Below are 16149 nucleotides of genomic sequence, written 5' to 3' on the forward strand. Positions count from 1 at the left end.
GAGCTCCAGTATTGTTCGTAAAGAAAAAGGATGGCACGGTGAGATTATGCATCGATTACCGAGAGCTGAACAAGGTCACCATCAAGAATCAGTACCCTCTGTCGCAAATCGATGACTTGTTCGATCAACTTCAAGGCGCCCAAGTATTTTCCAAAATTGACTTGCGTTCTGGCTATCATCAGCTAAAAGTTAAAACGAAAAGTATCGAAAAGACTGCCTTCAGAACCCGTTACGGGCACTATGAGTTTCTTGTCATGCCTTTTGGTGTCACAAATGCCCCAGTAGCCTTCATGGACCTCATGAATCGATTGTTCAAACCTTATCTTAATGAGTTCGTCATCGTCTTCAGTGACGACATCCTCATATACTCCAAGTCGCCAGAGGCCCATGAGCAGCACTTGCGAACGGTTCTACAAACACTACGTGATCACAAACTTTATGCCAAGTTGAAGAAATGCAAATTCTGAATCACTAGTGTACACTTTCTCGGTCATGTCATTAACAAAGATGGCATCTCAGTTGACCCCCAAAAAGTCACAGTAATCGTGGACTGGCCACGACCTACTAATGTGTTAGAAATTCGAAGTTTCTTGGGTTTATTCGTGCAAGATTTCTCAAATTTAGCATCACCCTTGACCCAGCTAACTCAGAAGAATACACCTTTCGAATGGACTGATAAACAAGAGCATTGCTTTCAAGAATTAAAAAGTCGACTTGTGTCAGCCCCTATACTAGCACTCCCTAAAGGAGCAGTTGGGTTCGTAATCTATAATGATACCTTATACAATGGTTTGGGTTGCGTTCTCATGCAAAACAAAAAAGTCATTGCTTATGCGTCGCAACAATTAAAGACTCACGAGAAGAACTACCTGACTTATGATTTGGAATTGGCTGCGGTAATCTTTGCCCTCAAAATCTGGCGTCATTATCTCTATGGTGTAACCTGCGAGATTTACACTGACCATAAGAGCCTTAAATATCTGTTCACACAGAAAGAACTGAGTATGAGGCAACGACAGTGGCTAAAATTTATGAAAGACTATAATGTAAAGATCCATCACCATCCAGGCAAAGCTAACGTGGTGGCAGACGCACTGAGCCGAAAGACGACTAGAAGTTTGGCATGTACTCTCATTTCTCGTAAGATCAATGGGTTGCTCGCCAATGTAACCGTGGAGCCTACATTGATTGAAGAAATTAAAGCGCGCCAATGGGAAGATAAACTTTTGAAAAAAAAGTACGAGGAGCAAAAGAGTACGCCTGATCCTGATTTCACTATAAGCAATGGGATACTAAAATTTCATAATCGAATTTGCATACCCGACATCCCGAAACTCAAGAAGAAGATACTGGAGGAAGCTCATAACTCGAGATTTGTAGTCCACCCTAGCATCACAAAGATGTACCACGATCTGAAGGAACACTACTGGTGGACAGGAATGAAAAGAGACATAGCAAGCCATGTCTCCAAAGGTCTGCATTGTCAGCGCGTTAAAGCAGAACATCATAGACCTGTAGGACTACTGCAACCATTCCCTATTCCTGAACGGAAATGGGAACACATTATTATGGACTTCATGGTTGGGCTACCACAGTCATTTTCGAAGAATGATGCAATATGGGTTATAATAGACCGATGGACAAAGTCAGAGCATTTTCTACCAATCAAAATCATTTACTCCCTAAATAAGTTTGCCATTTTATACATCAAGGAGATTATTCGTTTGCATGGTATCCCAGTTTCAATCATGTCCGACCGAGACCCCCGCTTCGTGTCTCACTTCTGGAACAAATTGCAAGAAGCTCTGGAGACTACATTAAAGTTTAGCACGGTTTATCATTCACAAATGGTTGGGCAATCCGAAAGAACAATCCAGACATTGGAAGACATGTTACGTGTGTGCGTATTGGACCTCAAAGGTAACTGGGATGAGCACCTACCTTTAGTGGAATTCGCATATAACAACAACTATCAGATAAGCATTGGAATGGCACCGTACGAAGCTCTGTATGGAAGAAGATGTCGATCACCTCTATGCTGGACGGAAGTCGAGGACAAGAAATTGTTAGGCCCCGAGATCGTGCAAGTCACAAGTGAGAAAATCCAACTCATCCAACAACGAATTCGCACTGCTCAGAGCCACCAAAAAAGTTATGCAGATACTTGGAGACGGGACTTGGAATTTCAAGTAGGGGATCATGTGTTCCTCAAGATCTCACCAACAAAAGGAGTGATCTGATTTGGAAAGCGAGGAAAGTTAAACCCACATTACATTGGGCCATTTGAGATACTGGAAAGGATTGGTTCTGTAGTCTATCGCCTTGCACTACCTCTTGAACTATCCAATGTCCACAATGTGTTTCACGTTTTAATGCTTCGGTGGTACCTTCGAGATCCAGAACACGTTGTTGATTACGAGGACCTGGAAGATCAAGAAGATTTCTCTTATAAAGAGCAACCAATGCAGATTCTCGATCGTCGTGATCAAATTTTCCAAAACAAGACCATACCGCTGGTAAAGGTTTTATGGTGAAATCATCTTATCGAAGTAGCTACGTGGGAAATGGAAAGTCAAATGCGAGCCAAATACCCACACTTCTTCGAAAATTAAGATACGTCAAGTTTGGGGACAAACTTCTATTTAGGAAGGGAGAAATGTGACACCCTGAACGTTTAATTAAATACCACATAAATATTTATAGTTATATATATAATCGTGGGTGCATGTGATAAATAATAATAAATACAGAATCTAATTTGGCATTGGGTTACCAACTATGGGATTAATTAGGGATTATTATTTGGGGTCAAATTAACAGAAATGTGAATTTATAATACTAGTTGGGTCAAATTAGAGTTAAAGATAGTAAATAAATAAATAGGTTAAATAAATAAATAATAACAATAATGATAAAATAAATATATGGAATAAGAATTATAATAATGGCAGTAATAAAATAAATAAGTTATATGTGCTATGTAAATTAATTTGTCATTATGGTTATCAAATATATGATAAGGAAATTTATTAGGATAAATTAAGTACCAGATTTATTTGGGGTATATTAGCTGCCCAGATTTATCAAATAAAAGCAAATCAAGTACCATTAATTAAGTACCAGATTTAAGGGGTGTTTGGTAGGGCTTTTTTGAGCCAACTTATGGCTTCTGGCTTTTAAAAAGTTATTTTAGACTGTTTGGTTAAACTTATTTCAAACAGCTTCTGATTCTAACAACTTATTTTAAGTAAAAAAAGCTGATTCTGAGAACCTGCTCACCCCTTACTTCTGATTATCAGCTTCTGCTGTGGACATATTAATTCACGGTTATACTCTTAGATTTTTTTTTTATTTTTTTTAAAATAGAAAAAGACACAAATGGACTATAAAATATTATTATTATTTTTTACGAAAAATGTTGACAAATAGTGAATAATAAAAAATAAAAGTTAATTGAAAAAGCTACTTCACAGCTTATTTAACAAACACTACTCAGCAACTTAAATTTATAATCCAACAGTTATACCAAACAGATTAACAGCTTCTGATTAAAGTCATAATTTATAATCTGTTAAACTATAATCTATAATCTGTTTTAACAGCTACACTAAACAGGACCTTATTAAGGATATCATTCTTTCTCATATCTTTCCTAATTATCCATTAATCATACTTACACATCATTGAATTTACAAAATGGGCCTAGAAAGTGAGTTTGTATATCATTTTCCTACATATAAATAGGTGAAAGGAATCTAATATTATAAATATAGCTAAAATTAGTTGGGTAAAAACTATCCTGAGATAATGAAGTAAATCTCACAAATTTGACATAACTATATTAAACTCCCTTAAAGTTTTAATTTATATAATACTTAGTCTCATTTTTATCAGAATTCCTTAATAATATGAATAAAAAAAATGATATTGTCATCTTATTTACATTGAAATGTATATTTTGTATTGTGTCTTATACCATCTGTATTAATTTTGATCTCTTTAACCTTACTAAAAAAGAGGTCTGTCTAATTATATTTAAATTATGAAATTTGTATATTTATTTTAAATCTCAATGGAGGTCAGTGTAATTTATCCAATTTAGTTTCAGTCAACATTTTTATTTTTTTTGAGGTGGTAAGTTTTGAAAATGTGAACCAAGCTCCCTTTGACCTAATAGTATGTAGTACCATTTTGTAAGTTGAGATTAAGGGTTCAATTTCTATAAAAACAAGTTTGATATCATTTGTGATATTTATTTATTTCCTAATTTTGAGTTAGTGGCGATTACTGAGTTTGGTGACGGTGGAGCTTTCAAACTTTAGTTGTCTTAAGTTCGAGTCATCCAAATGAGTTATTGGATGTTTGTTTGATCAATAATTTTAAGATCTTAAAATTAACCGAGATGAATATAAATTAACCTGAAACATGATTATAAAAAATAAATGAAATGATCCATCAAACTCGTAAGGGGGACTGAGTCTGGGTGTGGTTGCTACAAAATGGACCGAGGCAATTTTTTTGTTCTAGGGTGGGTTGACTTTGACCCATGAGGTGGGTGGTTTGGTCAAGAACGAACCCAGGCCTATAATTGTAACAGCCCAAGGGTGAAGAACCCGGTTAATTATTTTATGGGTGTAGGCCCATTATTGGGCCTTCTTGACTCATTATATGGGTTGTTTTTCCGTCGGCTCGTGTTAGTAATATAGCCCAGCTATTTTACCTTACCCCAGACTGAGTTTAGCCCAACAAAGTGGTCAATTCAAAGCAATCAACAATTCAAAATTAATAAACAACAATATAATAGTCTCTCAAATTCCAAATCACACCTTGCTGAGGTGTGAAATTTTATTGGATTTTATGTCATGTTGGCATTGTGTAAAATCTCACAATAATTTCACACCTAAGGAATGACATGTCATAAATTATCACATGAATTTAGAACACTATTGTGTTTGGTAACGTTTACGTTTTCAGTTTATATTTACAAAAATTTTATAAACTGATTTTTGTATATTTTTTGTTTATTTTTAGAAAAACATAAACTACAACGCGTTTGATAGTTGACAAAATATTTTTAAAAATTTAAAAATATAAAAAAGAGTGAGAAATGGCAAGTGGTGGCAAGTGGCTTGGTGGAAAGTGGTGACGGTGGGTGATGGGTGCTGGCGGGTGGGTGGTAGTGGTAGGTAGGTAGGTGACGGTGGCGGGTGGTGGGTGGTAGCGAATGGGTGGTGGTGGCAGGTGGGCAGCGGTGGCAGGTGGGTGGCGGGTGGTGGTGGCAGGTAGGTGGCGGGTGGTGGTGGTGGGTGGGTGGGTGACGGTGGTGGGTGCTGGGTAGTAGCGAATGGGTGGTGGTGGTGAGTAGTGAGTGGTGGTGGCAGGTGGGTGGCGGATAGCGGATGGTGGTGGGTGGGTGGTGGTGGCGGGTAGGTGGTGGGTGGTGGTGGTGGTGGTGGTGGTGGGTGGGTGGGTGACGGTGGCGGGTGGTGGTTGGTAGCGAGTGGGTGGTGGTGGTGGTGGCAGGTGGGTGGTGGATGGCGGGTGGTAGTGGTGGTGGGTAGGTGGGTAATGGTGACGGTGGCGGTGGCAGGTGGTGGGTGGTAGCGAGTGGGTGGTGGTGGTGGTTTTGGTGGTGGGTGATGGGTGATGGTGGCAGGTGGGTGCGCGGGTGGTGGATGGCGGGTGGTGGTGGGTGGTGGCGGATGGGTAGTGGGTGGATGGGTGACAGCGGCGGGTGGTGGTTGGTAGCGAGTGGGTGGTGGTGGTGGCGGGTGGTAGGTGGTGGTGGCGGGTGGGTGGCGGATGGCGGGTGGTGGTGGTGGTCGATGGGTGGGTGACGGTGGCGGGTGGTAGGTGGTAGCGAGTGGGTGGTGGTGGTGGTGGTGGTGGTGGGTGGTGGGTGGTGGGTGGTGGTGGTGGTGGTGGTGATAGTGGCGACGGCGAGGGGTGGGTGGTGGTGGTGAGGAGTAGGTGGCATGCGGGTGGTGGGTGGTGAGTGATGGTGGCAGCAGGTGGTGGTGGGGTGTGGGTGGTGGGTGGTGGTGGCAGAAGACGGTGGTGGAAAATGGTGACGGGTGGTGGCTAGTGTTGGGTGGTAAAAAAAAATAAAAATTGAAAACTCAAAACGAAAACACATTTTTTGTGTTTTCATTTTTTGGCCAAATTTATAAACTGAAACCATTGATTTATAAATCAAAAATTTTACCAAACAAGGTTTTATTTGAGTTTTTAAAATTTTTGTAAATATAAACAGAAAACTAAAAACGTAAGTGTTACCAACAGCACCTATGTAATGGTGTATTTGAATTATTTTTTCTTATTCTTCTTTTCTTACTCCAAAACTTCAATTTACTCTACCAAAATTTATCATTATTATCAATATCATTATTTTTATCATATTATTAGTTGCACTTGGAAAACCTAAATAGCTTTTAATGACCACAAATCAACATTCCTGAGAGTTGTAAACATGGAAGGTACATCGCTGAAAAAGGTTCCTCGAATTTTCAAATTCGAGACCATGTGGTCCTCTAGCCCTGAATGCGTAGAGGTTATTAAATCCAAATTGTAATCTACTATTAATGGCTCCTCTATATTTCAACTAGTGCACACACAGAAGGCTTGTAGTGGAGGTCTTTAACCATGGAGCAAAGCGGTTTTTGGGAATAACAAAATTAGATTAGCTGGTCTCTGAAGGACTAACTAATTCGAAATCAGGCCCTCCCTCTAACTAAGGATAATTTGTTTGATCAACTCAGAGTTCAAAATGAGATGGAAGAAGTCTTATCCCAGAAGAAATGAATTAGGTGGCTTAAGTACGGGGATCGTAACTCAGGGTTTTTTCATGCTTCAATGATTCAAAGGAGGCAAAGGAATCAGATTTTAAAGCTTCAGACAGAAGAATAGAGGTGGCTCTGTTCAAACAACGATATTAATCATTACCTTACTGAACTTCTATTCCAATTTGTTTACTTACGGTGGTAATAACAATACGGATGAAGCTCTAGAAGTGGTTGAGCACTCAATCTCGGCAGATATGAACCGCGTGTTGGTAAAACCAATTTATGATGAGGAAATTAAGGAAGCAGTTTTTAGCCTTGGTACAGACAAAGCCCCCGGTCCCGATGGCTTCCCGAGATTTTTTTATCAAACTTATTGGGCTGATGTAGGTAGACAAGTGTGTCAAGTAGTGAAGGATTTCTTCAATGTCTTCTGAAAGAAATTAATCACACGAATCTGGTGCTAATCCCAAAAGATCCCAACCTAGTGAAACTGTCACAATTCTACCCAATCAGTCTTTGCAATGTCATCTTTAAGGTTATCACCAAAATTTTAGCCAATCGACTAAAAGTGATTCTGAACAAGTCAATTTCTCCACACCAGTCTGCCTTTGTGCCAGCAAAACAAATTGAAGACAACATTTTGTTAGCTCATGACGCTTTTCACTCCCTGAAGCTAAAGCGTAAAGGAAAATCTAGAAACATGGCGATTAAGCTGGACTTCAATAAAGCCTACGATCATGTGCAATGTGATTTCTTGGGGGCAGTGTTAAGGAAGATGGGTTTCCATCCTACCTAGATTCAATGGGTGATGGAGTGCGTGACAACGATTTCATTCTTAGTTTTTGTTAATGGGGAAAATAAGACTGCCTCTATCCCAACTAGGGGGTTGAGACAAGGAGATCCCCTTTCTCCTTATCTCTTTCTTCTAGTTTCAAATGTGCTCTCTAGGCTGATTTCTAGAAGTGTGAGGAACCACCAGACATCAGGCATCAAGATTACAAGACATTGCCCTATACTCTCTTATCTTTTGTTTGCAGATGACGTCCACTTCTTCCTTAATTAAAGCCAATTCTTCTAAATGTCAAAAGATGATCGAGGTGATTAGGGTATATTGTGGAGCCTCAGGCCAACTTGTTAACTTCGACAAATTTAGCATTGTCTTTTCGGCTAATGTACCATTGCCTACTGTCACGACCCAAACCCACCCCTATGGGTTTAGCACCGTAACCGGCCAGTAATCCGAGATTACCAAAGGCCTGCTTAACAGTCAGACAATAATACAGAGTACAGGGGCATGGCGGAAGCCAAAACAGTAAATAAACAATATCCAATGAGCTGTGAGTCTGTATGCAAAAAGATTTTTCATACGTATATACATGAACAATACAGAACAGTATGTACAACATTTACAGTCGATCAGAACAGGGACCTAATCCCTGTTAGACGGTACAGTACAGTGTTATCAGTCTATACAATAATATAAAGCAGATACAGAGACAGATTGGGGAAATAAAAACACCCCTAAGCCATAGCTTGGTAGGCTCGGAACCTCGCAGTGAGGCACAGTGGTTGGCTTGACAAAAAGGGAGTCTAACCCACACTCCTAGCTCCGATCTGGTGCCTGTACACCTACATATATATATAAACAGTGAGCTAAAACCCAGTGAATAACATAATGCATAAAGAAGTTAAGAATAAATGTCCTTACAGTAATGAAAACAGTTCATTAAATCAGTATTTCAATCGTTCAGTCGTAACAGTCATATGTGGTACATCTATTAGCATAGCAGTACAGTAAACAGTAGGTCTTAAAAGACCGAGCAGTCAATGATGGCCATCATAATAGTAAACAGTAGTGGTTCCACATGGGAACCGACAGAGATCTCTGTAACAGTAGCAGTAACAGTAAACAGTAGTTGCTAAGGATGCCACAATACAGTTCAAAATATAGGTCATACATTCATTCAGTTGATAGTAACAGTTCAGAAAGCAGTTCAGTTAACAGTCAGAAAATATTCATCTTTGAACATATCTTTACACAATTGTTACTCACAGAGTTCTGGGCTACAGTTAAGCTAGAGCGCGTCTCCAGTCACCAACCTTACACAGTTTACAAGATGAACACACACTAAGTTACACAGTTGGGAAAGATAATAACTTAATCCCTAATTTGCCTCAGTGTGTTCTACATCTATATCCTCATTAAGATGCCTTAAACTAGGCCTAAGAATGCGTAGGATGAAATGAGGATGCAAAGATGCAAAGATGCACTTTAAAACATTTTTCAGAAAACAGAGGTCCCGCTCGAGCGTATGTTTCCCCACTCGAGCGTACATGCAGACAAAGGTATCCACTCGAGCGTATACTTTCCCGCTCGAGCGTTCTGCAAAACAAGGCAAAAGTACTGGATAGGTGAAAATCACGCTCGATGGGCGCTCGATAGTCGCTCGAGCGTAATACACAAGGTCCCGCTCGAGCGTCAATTATTCCGCTCGAGCGGACGTCAAAACAGTACGAAGTACTGGGAGCACGAATTTCCCGCTTAAGCGCCACTTTCCCCGCTCGAGCGGGAGTTCAAAATCTGGAATTTCTAGATTTGAACTTCCAAGCTCAAAACCAAGTTCAAATGCACAAATTTCGATCCTCTTGGGCCAATTTTTCAAAAAACATTCCAAAACTCATAATTTAACATGATTCCAAAGCTCAATTATAAAATCAAAGCCCAAGGGTGTTTCAAACACTCAATTTCAAATCAATTTTCATGAACATGATGAACATGCAAACATGCATGAGTTTAAATCAATTCAAAACTTCAATACATGCTCTAATGAGTCGATTCTCTTCAAAACAAGATGAAATCATGGACTTAAACATAATTATGAGCATGCATGTAATATTTTGCTATGAAAACAACTTAAAATTCAACAATACAAACATGCATGCAAGATTAGAGCTACAACTCAACATGCTAGAACTAATTCATGACTTAGGCCTCGTTTAGGAACAGGCTAATTTAGTAATTTTTTAGCTATTTGACTAAAAAGGTAGGTAAAAAAAACTTGTATGTTTGGGATGACTTTTTGGCTAATTATGAAAAGATGTGCAAAAAGTAGAGAGAAAAGAGAATCTTTGACTTTTTGGTATGAGTTGTTGGCTTTTTGGCTAATTTAGTAACTTTTTAGCTAATTGGCTAAAAAAGTAAGTCTCCAAACGGGGCCTTAGCTCTTCAATTTGGCAAGAACCATGCAAGAATCAATTTAAAGACACAATTAAGAGGGTAAATTCCTTACCTAGGTCCTCAAATACAAGGTGAGGAAGCTTAATTTGCAACCTATATTCCAATTCTTCAAGCCAAGGCACAAAGTCAAGTTGAATTCACTCCAAACCTCTCACTCTCCTCTCTTGATCGGTTATCAACATCAAAAGAGCTGAACAAATGTTTTGTAATGCCTAAGAATGAGTCTCTAAAGTGTCAAATAAGTGGCCCACTAGATGGCACTAAGGTAATTAAGTGAAATTATGTAATTAGCTTATTTTAATCTATTTTAATTATACTAAATCAAATTTTAGATAAATATACCATAAAATCACATTAATTCTACTGATCTTAAGACACTAATCAATTTCAGATTCGGCCGCCGATAAAGTCTTCAATTAGTAGTTTAAAACATAGAATGTGAACAGATAATCAAACAGGCAACAGATAGATAATGCATTTAAACAGATACAGTCAATCAATCAGTTTCAAATTTCAGTCTGTCTGTTCAGTATTTCAGTTGATTCAATTACTTATCGTAATCGGTCTCGTTTTAGCAGTAATCAGTAGTTTATCGGTAAACGGGGGTGAGGGTTATTACACTTACCCAGCACCAGATTTGTTCTACCTCTGGATTGCGGTTAATGTAGAATGATGCCAAATATTTGGGACTGCCTTCGTTTTGGGGAAGGTCAAAGGTTGATGCATATGGCTTCATCATTGGAAAAGTCCTCTTTATACTCTAAGGATGGAAACTAAAGTCGCTTTCACAGGTTGGCCGTGAAATTTTAATCAAAGCTATGGCCCATGCTATCCTCACTTACGCCATGGCGTGCTTTGCTTTCCTGCAAAAGTTTTGTAATAAACTCAACTCTTGTATCAGAAAATTTTGGTGGGCCAAAGGCCGAGGAAGGAAAGGGATCCATTGGGTAAATTGGACTAAATTATTTTTACCCAAATCAGAAGGAGGGCCGGGCTTTCGTAATTTTCATGCGTTCTTTATAGCCTTTCTAGTGTGTCAAGGTTGGCGCTTGTTGAAAAACGCAGTATCTTTTTGTGCTCAAATAATGAAAGGTATTTACTTTCCACATACCGAATTCATGCAAGCTACTCAAGGGCATAGAGTTTCTTGGGCATGGGCTAGTATTATTCAAGGCAAGAAGTTGCTTGAAGAGGGGGTCCGATGACAAGTTCATAATGGGATTTCTGTAAGGTTTTGGAATGACAAGTGGGTTTTGTTAAACCCTGGCTTCAGAGTGACTGCTCCTAAACCTTCGAACTGCCAAATTCAAAAAGTGAAGGAAGTTATTGATCAAGCGCATGGAGTGTGGAAAGAGAACGAGATTAAGAAGCTAGTTTCGGTGGAAGAAGCACAACCAATCTTGTATATTCCGATATCTACAGAGAATATGGAGGATTCTCTTATTTGGCATTTTGATAAAAGGGGGTTTATTCTGTTAAATTGGGGTATCGTACAGCCATTTTGGGACAATCAAACAAGGGTCCATAACAACCATCCTTCTCTTTTCAACCTTCAAAATAGTTTTGGAAGCTCATTTAGGTCTCAAGGTTCCCTCTACGATACGCCACTTCTTATGGAGAGTGTGTAAAAATGCATTGGCAACTAAAGAGAATATCCATCGAAGGCGGTGTGCCCTCCATCCTATTTGCCCAATTTGTCAAGTAGCTGCTGAAACAGTGGAACATTTACTTTTTGGGTGTAGTTGGGTGAGAGCCGTTTGGTTTGTTAGCAACTTGAGTTTCAAGGTTGACCCAATGTCTATTTCATCTATGGTTCAATGGCTACATCGTCTTCTGGATTAGTTCAGCAACAAATCAATGTAGGAGGACTTCATTAGCTCTATAGCTTGGATGGGATGGTTTTTTTGAAAGGGGCGAAATGATTTTATTTTCAATGCGAACCCAGTTGACCCTATGTCCATTTTTCTTCGAGCCAATCAAGCAATAGAGGAATTAAAGTCAGCTTCAGATAGCCCTGTCGATGTTGTTGCTGGGCCATGGAATCTGTCTACCTGGGTTCCTCCTCTGGGGATTGGTTTGAAAATCAATTGTGATGTGACTGTCAAGAAAAATTCTACTCATGGTGCAATCGTTGTTCTATTGCGAAATTCTCATGGAAATCTCATTGATGGAATAGCCAAGTTTGTGACTATTTCATCTATTCTACAAGGTGAAGCTTTTGCTATTTTTGTGGATTATAAGGCATGGCAAATTACTTACTAACCAAATGAGGCTGCACAGGGGCTTAACTCAAGATGACCACTGCCCCAGTTGTAATATGATTGAGGAGTGCCAACATCTTTTTAGAGGATGCTATAAGGCCAAAGAAATTTGGTGCTCTTTTTCCCAGACCTTGGTTCCTTGAAATGCGAAGGAAAAACTGAATGGATTGGTTCATGAGTAATGTTTCAAATAAAAATCACTTTAATACTGATCTCCCTTGGTATCTAGTTTTTACTGTACCCTTGGGAAAAATCTGGAAAAACAGGAATTTGTATGTGTTTGATAGAAAACCCACAAGTTACCAAGAGAGTGTCATTTACATTTTGGATTACGCTAGAGAGATCCATCTTGCTTTCCTTAATTCTTTACCTGTTCCAAGACTAGCTTATCAATTTGTTTCATGGTTATTACCACCTGCAAGACAACTGAAGCTTAACACTGATGGCAGCAGAAAATCAAGAGGAGATAGAGGCCTGATTAGAGATGAAAGAGGAGCATGGGTTTGTGGATATTATGGCAGACTTCAACCAGGAACCAGTCTGGAGGCGGAGTTGTGGGCAGTCTACAAGGGTTTGACAGTGGTTCTACAACAAGGTTTAAATGGAGTGATCATAGAGACAGATGCAGCTCAGGTGGTGCAACTGCTACAGGAAGAGGTAGAAGACAAATGCCCTTTCAGGCATCTAGTGGAGGATTCAAAAATCTTACTTAAAGGATGCAATTGCACTGTCCAACATGTTTGGAAGGAAGCAAATCTGTGTGCTGATGCTCTTGCCAAGCTTGGAGCAGCTCAACCGGAGGGCATGCCGGTGGTGAAAGAACCCCTAGTTGAGATAGAAGTTTGCTTGTTGATAATATGCTATGACGATCAATGGAAAGGGCTTAGTCCCTTGTTTTATTTCCGTTGTAACCAAAAAAAAAAAAAAAAAAGAATGGCTTGTCATTTGGCACAAGTACATAACCTTTCGAACATTGAGATTGAGGGCGACAAGAAGTCAATCACCACCTTTGTGTGTTTGAGATAGTTCCCCCTTGGGAATGCAATGCTATCTTCCTAGATATCAGAAGCATGGCTAGGAGAGGGAATTTTATCTCCAACATATATAAACATCTCCAACATATTTATTTACATTTACATAGCTGCTGCTAGTGATTTTTTATTTTATTTATTTATTTATTTATTTTTCATAGGGGCATACTTTCCCTTACCAAGCAATGCATTTAAGGCTTATTTTGAGCTGCAGATACACACTCCTGATTTAACATTTGTTGTAGATAATAGAGTTGATGCACAAGAAGCATTTAGCACGATAATTAGAATTGTTATTTTGTCTTTTAACTAAATTCTTAATGGTTTGTAGATGTGACTAAACTATTAGAACTTAAATGGTTGCCTAAGCCCACAAGGATATTTCTTTTAAAAGAAATTATTGTCGAAGGCCCAACTTTTCAAAGGCTTAATTAGATATGGTCTCATTTTGATATTTAGTTTAAGGCTTCCAAAAACCTTGGGTTGCTACTGTGATTCGACTATTAAGCTACTTAGACTGTTGTTTGAGGCTCTCAAGGAACTTAACAAAAAAAAAAAATTTGTCAAAGACCCGAACCTTATGATTAACTATGATGAATTAAGTTAACTGTTAGAAATTATAAATTATATATATAAGAAAGAAAAAATAACAAAAAAATAAAATAAAATTATTAGGGTTTGAAGGTAATACAGTGATTTCACATCTGTAGTTAATGGAATTAACAGTTGCACTTTGGTCTAAAATCACATGAAAACTGTTTAGTTATATTTGAACAATAAGGGACAAAATGATATGGCCTCAAATCACAAGAGGTGAAATGAATTTTGTCCATTTATATTATTGTCCCTTAAATTCAAAGTTTAGTAACCTAAAACTATAGTCCAAATTGTTCGACATTAAGAGTTATTTTTAAAATAAGCTTTAAGAGCATCTCCAACGGTTTATTATAATTTTCACTAAATCTGAGTAAAAAATAGTTGATTTTCTCAATTTGATATGGGTAGCTCAAACGGTGTGCATCAAAAGAGAAGGGGATGTCCGGTGGGTCGACTGGCCGGTCGACCAGTAAACTTATCAAAATTCACAGCATGTCTACAACAAAATGACACAAAACTAAAAAAAATTTATCAAGCTGACATATAAACTAAAGCTCACTGGAAAAAAAAAATTTATAGTAACAGAACTAAAAAAATTCACAGCATGTCTGTAACAAAATGTAATGTTATTATCAAACTGAAATACTCTGCCAACCTAACTGAAATTCATAGCATGCTATTATTAAACAGATATATTTTATAGAGCACATCAACAACGGTAAGTTTTCAAAATAATTTGTCAACCCAACGGTAAATTATTGGAATTGCTAATACAGAACGACTAGTTCTCAACTCAAAATATGTATATAGGATGTGACTTTTTCATTTGCATTTTTATGAGAATTTAAATTTATATCACCCATCAATTTATTCCTAGTCCACAAAATAACCTACCTATTTGAACTTGTTCTAGAAAATAAACCAGTTCGCACCTGTTCTAGAAAATAAACCAGTTCGCAGAATGAGGGAGCCGGTCAACCGATGGGTCAACCAGCCGGACATCCGGTTGGTTGACCAGTTGGCCCACCCCCAACGTTACAGCATAGTGAAATGGTGAAATCTTTCGCTTGTCCTCAGTTTGATGAAAGTTTTGTTCCGTTCTTAGTTTGATATCAATTTGGTGAAATCATTGGAGAGGAAAAAAGAGACTTTTTTCATCAAATTTGAATTTGATGCTTAATCTAATGCACCGTTGGAGATGACCAAAAGGATAATTTATTGATATTGTTCAACATTAAACTTGAATTAGGCTTAGGTCTCGTTTAGAAACAAACTTTTTAGCAACTTTTTGACTTTTTAGCTAAAATATAATGTAAGAAAAACTAATATGTTTGAGATGATTTTTTAGTTTTTTATGAAAAGATGTGCAAAAAGTAAAGAGAAAAGAGAATTTTTGATTTTTTAATATAAGTTGTTGGCTTTTTGATTTTTTTAGTGACTTTTTGACTTTTTAGCTAAAATCACCGCTTGCCAAACGAGGCCTTAGTTGAAGGTTCACAACGGTTTATTTTTAATAATAGTACAAATAAATTATGCCACCAAATTATGTGTTTGTTTTAATAATAATCCAGATAAATCTTCAAATATTAACTTAGCAGTTGTAAATTTATATTGCGGTTAAATAATATCATAACCATTTTTAATTTGTATTATGGCATATGAATAAAGAATCAAAAGAGATAAACAGTTGATTTTTCTTTAAATTGAAAAAATTTAAGTTAAACTTTAGATTTCAAATAGAGTTTTAATAGGTAAGATAATTTTTTTAATTGAGTTGTATCACCTTCGATTTTGAAAAATCAACCATTTGAATAGGTTTTTTTTTTAAAAAAAAAAAAAGAAAAAGAAAAAGTCGTAGCTGATACTTTCTATTCCTAAATTTTGAAGTTTAAAAGACCATGTAAATATAAATTAAAAAATAATAATCTAACAAAAGTTGAATATGTACCAACATGTATTTTTTTTTTATGGTTTTTTGTTTTCTTTGGCTCCTTGTAGTCAATTTTTTCTTCTCTTTTTTTCTTTTTTTTTTTTAAAAAAAAACCCTACAAAACCATTCAGTGATTTCAAATCTCACAAATAAATTTAATTTTATACAATTTGTAATGGGCACCCATTTTCACTACTGCATTCTTTATAAAAATATGTGACATAAGTATTATGGGTTTTTTATTTTAAAGTTGCTCATAAGCAATACTGCTCAACGTCTTTCACTTTTTAAAAAATTTAAAAATTTAAAA

The sequence above is a fragment of the Camellia sinensis genome, chromosome 5, assembly GCF_055761805.1.
Source record: "Camellia sinensis isolate YWXY chromosome 5, ASM5576180v1, whole genome shotgun sequence".
Classification (NCBI taxonomy): Eukaryota; Viridiplantae; Streptophyta; class Magnoliopsida; order Ericales; family Theaceae; genus Camellia; species Camellia sinensis.